Source organism: Pan troglodytes, chromosome 4 (genome assembly GCF_028858775.2).
Source record: "Pan troglodytes isolate AG18354 chromosome 4, NHGRI_mPanTro3-v2.0_pri, whole genome shotgun sequence".
NCBI lineage: Eukaryota > Metazoa > Chordata > Mammalia > Primates > Hominidae > Pan > Pan troglodytes.
Window position 1 is genome coordinate 13,469,204 of NC_072402.2, and position 9,711 is coordinate 13,478,914.

The 9,711-nt window shown below is 36.1% G+C and overlaps 1 long non-coding RNA gene across 1 annotated transcript; it reads left to right on the plus strand.

Moving 5' to 3' along the window:
• Positions 1-471: 471 nt before the first annotated feature.
• On the plus strand, positions 472-7,544 carry LOC134810053 (uncharacterized). Its single transcript, XR_010157146.1, has 3 exons — positions 472-783; positions 1,374-1,507; positions 5,277-7,544. It is a non-coding gene; the product is annotated as an uncharacterized LOC134810053 (long non-coding RNA).
• Positions 7,545-9,711: the final 2,167 nt, after the last annotated feature.

A 9,711-nucleotide genomic window follows, 5' to 3' on the forward strand; every position in this document is an offset into this window, starting at 1 on the left:
CTACTTGCTCTCAAGAATCTTAGTTTGAATAGTCCCCTTGCCTGCCTATGATGCCAGCCAAAGGAGCAACAGCATAAGCCTATTACAGACTTTCCCTGTAGTGAAGTTTGGACTGCCACATGAATGAAATGTCTATAATGACCTTGGCATAAATGACCAGGTGGGACTTTGAGAGCTGGTCCTCCATTTACATGCAACCTATAAGGTTATCTTTAAAGAAAACAAAACAGCAAAAAAAAAACCCCAAAAAACAATGGAGTCATGAGGACAGTAAACATCTGGCTGTCACCACAGCATTCTAACAGTGAGTTGGCTTTCTCGGCTTCACTCTGCTGATCATTGATAGACCACAGACAACCAGCCATCAGTGTCTAGAAGAGAGTGCATAGAAACACTTATTTATTCTGTTGAAAAGCAACCTTCATTTAATATTACAGTATTTCTAATAAAAATGGTGCTCATAGAACTAAATGCACACATTTCAGTTACCTAAATGGCAGATGGCTGGTCATTTGACATTTGGCAATAAAGTAATGGGGGCATGAAAAGCCCCATTTTCTCAAGGCAACAGAAACATTAAATATTGAGACTCACATAGGGCCTGTCTATATATACATTCAGTAAGATCTAAACATTTCTTGTTCCTTTAATAGGTAAATAAATCGGAATTCGATTAGAAGAATTACGTTGGCCAAAAACAAGTACATGGCCAGTATTATTCTTGTTGCCATAAAAATTAACTATGCATTCAGAATAATTATTTGGTCTCCAAATATAAAACAGGTAAGATACTCAGAGCTTTCCACAATATAAATTGGAATGTCTAATATGAAAAGGGGAGAAAATATGACATTCTTTAACAGAATTTGGCTTCCACATAAGGGCTGAATTAATTGAATCACCTCCAAGTCTGAGGAGTGAGAACATGAAATCATGGGGTGACCCTCCAACTAAAAACCAGAAATAATTTTACATTAACGTCTACAAGTAATTTGGCAAGCCTTTCTGAGCACTAGTTTGGTATAATATAAACTCACAGCTATAATACAGTTTTGGAAAGTTTTATATTTTGTCATCAGATTTGGGGATCAGTGATAAGCAGTGGCTACTGGCATATTCATTGTTCTATAACCAGAGATAACATTAGAATTTATTTCGATGGAATAAGAACAGTTTCATTCATCTTTGTATATCATAAAGTATAGTCACTAAACAACCCTTCTCCACAGAAATACCACTGTGGCTTTTCCTGCCTTGGGTCTTCTGGAGCTCTGAATATATGACTTTGTCCCCACCAAGTTGTTTCACTAGAGTAAGAAATCAAATACTCTAAACTTCACAGTTTCTCAAATAATATCCTTTCGTTTTCTTAGGTGCTAAAATGCAATGCATGATATTCAATGAGTTAGACCAAGAATAGGGTCTAGAAAATGTATGTCTTCTATAGAAAGTGGCAGCAAATGTTCAGACTTTGAGATGCCAACTCTTCTGATCTGTGAAATCAAGGGTAAGTACTCCAATGTGAATAACATGGCGCTTTGCTGTTTTTCAGATAATTTATTTGAGAAGTTGCTGTTACTTTAAACTGCTTTGAAGGGTCTGGGGAAGAGGGCATTCAAATTGACGTACTATATTTTAGCAGGACCTACTGAAAATTACAAACTTTTGTTTGCCTCCTTGAATTGACCTCAGTACAATAGCCTTGAGCTGAGATCAATTTAGAAACATCCTAAATGCATATTATTTATAAAAGTACAAACAAAATAGATCAGCCAGAAGTTTAAGAGATAGAACTGGGAAAGGGAAAGTTTTAAGAACCCTCCTAGGAGCTAACTCAAATGTGTGGATCAAGAAGACTGTGCACATATGCTGGGCTGCACCCACACACAAGTAATCAGAGGAAAGCATAGAGCACAAGTGATACCAATCTCCAAGCTGTACACAGACCCACCCACATAGGGCAGAAGCACAAGGGACAAAAGATAACCTTGAGATAAATACTGAAAATTAAGCTATACTAACCAAGAGTCAACTCCTTGGAAACCAGGCTTAAAATGAAATTATACTCATCTGGCCATCTGAAATACTGAGCAAAACCATGCGTGCACTCTCTCAGTACAAATCATAGAGGAGACTTCCATTCTATGAGATCCTGGATTAATATGGGCATTATGGATGGGATTCGGTGTCACTTCCCCCACCCTCAAATTCATAGATTGAAGTCCTAATCCCTAGCACTTCAGAAAGAGTGGTAGTAAGTGTAATCCTATGTATTCTTATGAGACAGTATTATTGCATATTAATTCTCCTTTATTAATGATTTAAAAAGCCATTTGATAAAACAATATGCACATCATTGTAATGTTTGGAGAGTGACATAGAAATGTGATATATTAGACTTGACAATAGCTACATGAGGTTGCTAGGAATGAAGCTGTATTGAAATTGGAAAATGACACCAGATGATAACTTGAATACACAGAAATATATGAAGGGAACCACAAGGTTAAATAAGAAATTTGATATGATAATCTCTATACATTTAGAATTATTCCCTTTCCTTCTCAATGCTTTTTAAAAGAAAATATATATATACACACACACGTGTATGTGTATATATATGCATATAATATAATGCTTATTAATGATGCTATATGTACATAAAGTGAGTTATTAAAACACATTGTCAGATTTTTAAAACTACATAGTATAATGTGTATAAAAATATTAACACATAAAGTGTGTGGAGTATATACAGGAATACAATTTTCTATATAGGAATACAATTTTCATATTTACTAAGAAGTCACTATAAATCTGATTTTGTATTCTGATAAATTATGTATTGTAAATCCTAGAGCAACCACTAAGAAATGAAGAGCATTAAAATGTTACACTAAAATATATCCAATTAATATAAGGTAATAGAGGACAAATGAAGCAAATGACATAACAGATAAGATATATGTCAAAATAACAGATATAAAACTAACCCTATGAATAGAAACAATGATTGTTAATTAGTTAACCAAAACAAAAGCAGAGATTACCAGATTTGTTGCAAAATAAGATTCAACTATTTGCTGTCTGCAAAAGACACACTTTAGTTTCAATGACATATACATAGTGTCTTCAATTTAGTAAAGTAAAAAGATAAAAAAGTATACAATGCAATCAACATCCATAAAGAAGCTATACTGGCTATAGTAATATCAGAAGAAATATATTTTCATATAAAATATGTTACTATTGGAAAATATAAATATTTCATATTCATAAAACGTAAAAAAATCAGGAGGATATACCAACTATAGACATGTTTGCAGCTAACAAAAGAACTCAAAAATACATAAAACAAACAACTGACACAATCAAAGAGCCAAAGATAAATTAAAAAAAAGTTGAAGATGCCAATACCCGATGATGTGGTTTGGATCTGTGTCCTCACCCAAATCTCATGTTCAATTATAATCGTAAATATTGGAGGAGGGGCCTTGTGGGAGGTGATTGAATCATGTGACAGCTTCTAATGGTTTAAAACCATTCCCCTGGGTGCTATTATCTGGATATTGAGTGAGGTCTCAAGAGATCTTGTTGCTTAATAATATGTAGCACCTCCCTGCTCCCTCTCTTTCTCCTGCTCTGGCCATGTAATACATATCTTACTCTTCTTTGCCTTTCAATATGATTGAAAGTTTCCTAAGGACTCCCCAGAAACTGTCATACTTCCCGCATGGCCTGTGGAACTGTGACTCAATTTAAACTTCTTCTTTTCTTTATAAATTATCCAGTCTCAGACATTTTTTTAACAACAGTGAGATAACAAACTAAAACAAAATTAATACCAAGGAGTGGAAGATACCTGAATATGTGGAAGCAGCTTTGGAACTCAATGATGGGCAGAGGATGGAAGAGTGTGGAGGACTCAGAAGTAGACAGGAAGATAATGAAAAAATTTGGAACTTCCTAGAGACTTGTTAAATTGTTATGACCAAAATGCTGGTAGTGACATGGACAGTGAAGACTAGGCTAGCAAGGTCTCTGGTGGAAATGAGGAACTTATTGGAAACTGGAACAAAAGTCACTTTTGTTACTTAGCAAAGCAATTGGCTGCATTGTGCTCCTGCCCTAGGGATCTGTGGAACTTTGAACTTGAGAATGATGATTTAAGGTATCTGGCAGATGAAATTTCTAAGCAGCAACATTTTCAAGAAATGACCAGGCTGCTTCTAATAGCCTATGCTCATATATGTGAACTAGTAAATGACCTGAAACTGAAACTTATATTTGAAAGAGAAGTAAAGCATAAAAGTTTGAAAAATTTGCGGCAACCTGGCCATGTGGTACAAAAGAAAAACCCGTTATGGGGGAAGAAATTCAAGCATGCTGCAGAAATTTGTATAACTAAAAGGAAGGCAAATGCTAACGTCCAAGACAATAGGGAGGCCTCTAAGGCATTTCAGAGACCTCCACAGTAGCCCCTCTCATCACAGGCCCAGGGGCTAGGAGGAAAATATGGTTTGGTGGGCCAGACCTAGGCCTCTGCTACCCTCCACAGCCTTGGGACACTGATGCCTGCGTCTCAGTCATGCTAGCACTATCCATAGCTAACAGGATCCAAAGTACAGCTGGGGCTGCTACTTCAGAGGATGCAAGCCATAAGCCTTGACAGCTTCCACATGCTGTTAAGCCTGCAAGTACACAAAGTGCAAGAGTTGAGACTTCGGATCCTCTGCCTATGGAAAAGCCTGGATGTCAAGGCAGAAGCTTGCCACAGGGGTGGAGCTCTCATAGAGAACTCTTACTGGGGCAGTATGGAGGGGAAATGTGGATTTGGAGCCCCCACACAGAATTTCCACTGGAGCACTGCCTAATGGATCTGTGGGAAGAGGGCCACCATCCTCCAGACCCAAGAATGATAGATCCACCAGCTTGGACTGTGAGCCTAGAAAAGCCACAGGCACCACAGGCACTCAACACCAGCCAATGAAAGTAGCCACAGGGGCTGTTACCTTGGAAAGTCTCAGGGCAAAGCTGAGCAAGGGCTTGGGAGCCCACCCATTGTATCAGTGTGCCCTGGATGTGAAACATGGAGTCAAGGGAGATTATTTGGTAGCTTTAAGATTTAATGCTTGCCCTGCTGGGTTTCCAACTTGCATGAGGCCTGTAGCACCTTTTTTTTCACCAATTTTTTCCTTTCAGAATAGTAGTATTTACCCAATACCTATATTTACATTGTATCTTGGAAGTAACTAACTTGTTTTTTTATTTTACAGGCTCATAGGTGGAAGGGACTTGCCTTGTCTCAAATGAGACTTTGGGTGGTGGACTTTTGAGTTAATGCTGGAATGAGTTAAGACTTTGGGGGGCTGTTGGGAAGATGTGATTATATTTTGCAATGTGAGAAGAACCTGAGATTTGGGAGGGGCTGGGGTGAAATAATGTGGTTTGTATCTGTGCCCCTACTCAAATTTCATGTCCAATTGTAATCCTCAGTGTGGAGGTGGGGCCTGGCGGAAGGTGATTAGGTCATGAGGACAGTTTTGAATGGTTTAAAACCATACCCCTTGGTTCTGTTCTCATGATATTAAGTGAGTTCTCAATAGATATGGTTGATTAAAAGTGTGTAGCACCTCCCCCTCTCTTCCTCCTATTTCAACCATGGAAGACATGGCTACTTCTCATTCACCTTCCACTATGATTGAAGGTTTTCTGAGGTCAGCCCAAAGTTATCATGCTTCCTGTATGGCATGTGGAATCATGATCCAATTAAATCTCTACTCTTTATAAATTACCCAGTCCTAGGTATTTCTTTATAGTGCATGAGAACAGACAATATATCCCACTTTTAATAATAGATGGAGAAATAATCAATAGGGAAATAGACTTAAATAACACTAATCAACTATATTTGATAGGCATGCATAGAAAAATCACCAAACAGTAGCAAAATACTTATTCTTGTCATTCATAGGTGGAACATTCTTCAGAGTAAAATTAGGCTTGACATAAAAGAAATCATACATTTAATATGATTGAAATCATACAAAGTATGTTCTTTGATCAAATTGAATTTAATTATAAATTTAAATTATGTTTGTTTGAAAATATTAACAGAAGGAAATTTGAGAATTCACAATTATGTGAGTATAAACAACACATTTTTATTTTTACTATTTTTTAACTTCTATGTTAGGTTCAGGGGTCCATGTTCAGGTTTCTTAAATAGATAGATAAATTACATGTTGCAGCAGCTTGTTGTACAGATTATTTTATCAGTCAGGTAATAAGCATATTACCCAATAGGTAGTTTTTTTATCCTCACCCTTCTTCTACCTTCCTCTGTCAAATAGTCCCCAGTGACTCTTATTCCCTTTGTTGTATCCATACTGATATAGTTTGGGTCTGTGTCCCCACCCAAATGTAATCTTGAATTGTATTTCCCATAATCCCATGTGTCAAGGGTGGGACAAGATGGAGGTAATTGAATCATGGGCATAGTTTTCCCCATGCTGTTCTTGTGTTAATGAGTGAGTCTAATGAGATCTGATGGTTTTATAAGTATCTGGTATTTCTCCTGCTTGCAGCCATTCTCTTCTGCCACTCTCTAAATAGGTGCTTTCTTCCATAATTTCCTGAGGCCTGCCAAGCCATGGGGAACTGTGAGTCAATTAAACCTCTTTTCTTTATAAATTACCCAGTCTCATAGCACCATGAGAATGAACTAGTATACATATGTACTCAGTATTTAGCTTTCACTTATAAGTGAAAACATACGGTATTTGGTTTTCTGTTCCCCTTTTATTCACTTAGGATAATGGCCTCCATCTCCTTCCACGTTGCTGCAAGAAAAATAATCTCATTCTTTGTTATTGTTGCATAGTATTCCATGGTGTATATGTACTACATTTTCTTTATCCAGTCTACCATTGATCAGCATATAGGTTGATTCCATGTATTTGCTATTGTGAACAGTGCTGCAATGAACATATGCTTGCATCTTTCTTTTTTAAATTATACATTAGGTTCTAGGGTACATGTGCACAACGTGCAGGTTTGTTACATATGTATACATGTGCCATGTTGGTTTGCTGCACCCATTAACTCATCATTTACAGTAGGTATTTATCCTAATGCTATCCCTCCCCCATTCCCCACCCCATGACAGGCCCTGGTGTGTGATATTCCCTGCCCTGTGTCCAAGTGTTCTCGTTGTTCAATTTCCACTTATGAGTGAGAACATGTGGTGTAATGGGATAACCATCTCCACTTGCCCACTTATACTACCCTTCCTTAGCATCCTTAATGCTTTTTTGTTACAAGTAAATTTTTCCCATTTTAATGTCATGAAAATTTAGCCTTGCATTTTCTATAAGTTCTTTTTTTTTAATTTTAATTCTAGGTGTATGGTTTGTGTCAGGATAGGTTTATTTTGTATATATAAATATATATACCAAAAACTTGTTTTATCAGCAATTTGTTGGAAACACTTATCCATTGAATTGTATTGGTTCATATATAAATTTGAGGACAAATTATGTAATAAGGAATCTTCCTACCATTATTATTCCATACTTTGTATTTATTTAAATATTTTAAAAATTTCTCTCCACGGTATTTTTTGAGTTTGTTTGCTAATATTTTGTTATGAAACTATGTGTCAATATGCTGTGGCTTTCATTTTTAAAATACATACGTATGGTTTTGGTGCTGCAGTACTTAATGCCTCACGTAATGAATTTAGAATTCTTTCTTCTTTTATGAATCACTGAGAATATTTGTGAAAGATGGGCATTATTACCTTCTCAAATGTTTGGTAGAGTTCACTAGGGAAGCTTTACGGGCCTGGAATATATTTTGAAATAAAGGCTTAATAAAAGTTCAATAAGAGATAGAGAGCTATTCAAATTTTTCATTTCTTCTATTCTCAGTTTTGGCAAGTTGTAATTTTAGGACATTTGTCCACTTTTGTTATCTGCTTTTGTTTTGCCACAAAGTTGTTTATAATATTTTCTCATTATCCTATTAATATTGGAATTATCCACAGTGATGCTCCATTTTTCATTCCTGACGTCAGTAGATTTTGCTCTCCTCTTTTTTCTCTCTCTTTCTCACTCTCTCACTCTCTCTCTTTCTTCCTCATTCTCTCTCTCTCTGTCCCTCTCTTTCACAGGTAAAAACCTAAATAATTGGACAAGTACTTCCTTTATTCCAATTTATTCCAATTAGTTAACATAAAAGAATCCTTCATTTTCACTCTTTCTTATTTCCTCCTCTATCATTTTACAAAGAGTTCCACTGCTCAGCTACCAATCCTTCATCTATGCTTTCTTCTCGAGAATATTAGGCCTTTAATTACATCATGACTTCTGTAGGCTCACACAATTCTTCATCATTCAGATCTTTTGCAATATTTAAATACACTCAACACACTTGAATCTCAAAAATCATCAATTCCTCACAGATACCTCTCTTTTCTTTACTCCCACATACCATTATTACTGTCATCCTATAACTCTTTTACCCTGAACAATCAAACTTCTTGGATTTATATTGAGTTGAGAAAAATATATTAATGGAATACAAATAGCCAAATGTCACAAAGGAAATGAAAATGTTTATGTTTAAACATATTTTTACTAGGAATCAATATTATTGACAGAAATGGAGCGATATTGGCTTGGTTTTAAAAATGTGTTAGTCCTATATTCAGAATAGAAGAAATTAAAAAAATTAAAAGCACTACATGGATAAAATAAGATGCATTTTTCTAATATAATTTTCTAGCTTATGGAAGCCAACTTAGACCTATGATAAAAGGAAAATCTGATGTACTTGTTCCTAAATGATATCAAATACAGAACAAAGAATTAGATGGTATATAACTAGTGTCAATATATCTGGAGGGATGATTAGGGTCTATGAAGTTCCAATAAAGGAGTCAGAAAGAAAATTGGTTAAAGCAATTTAAAATGATTACCCCCAAAGAGGACACTTAAAAGCTTTTAGAAAGAGCCAAGTGCAGTGACTTACGCTTGTAATCCCAGCAATTTGGGAGGCTGAGGTGGGTGGATTGCTTGAGGCCAGGAGTTTGAGACCAGCCTGGCCAATGTGGCAAAACTTCGTTTCTATAAAAAACAAAACAAAACAAGAAAAAAATCTTAGAAAGATTTGAGAGAATGAAATGAAGATCAGTGTTGAGCATTTTAGGTATCATGACAGCATTTTGATTAAGTTAGAAACAAATACAAAATAAACACAAAGGCATTGTGGGCCCCAAACAGGGTTTTCATATATCCTGAGGAAGAATTTAAATTAAATTAACATCTGGGGTAACAGGTGGGAGGAAAAGAATTGGAGGATAAGCCATTGTCAAGTTTTGGGCTAAGTGTTGAACATATAGAAACATGCATCCCGGGCAGAAAGACACTGGAAATGGTATTGAAAAGTGGATAGTTTTTAGTCGCCTCCCTGGTATATCTCACTATGGCAATATAAGGTAAGTAGCTTGATATACCTGGAAATAGGATGTTAGAATAATAAAGAATTTAAGGGAATACATTCTCCTTGGAAATGTGCTCATAAATGTGTGACGTGCTGACACAAGTGGAAGATATGTCATTAGACAGACCTGCACTCAATTCAGCTCTGAAATGACAGAAGCTAAGCTTTCAAGTGGTTAACAGAAATCAGGAGATTTCATCAGACATT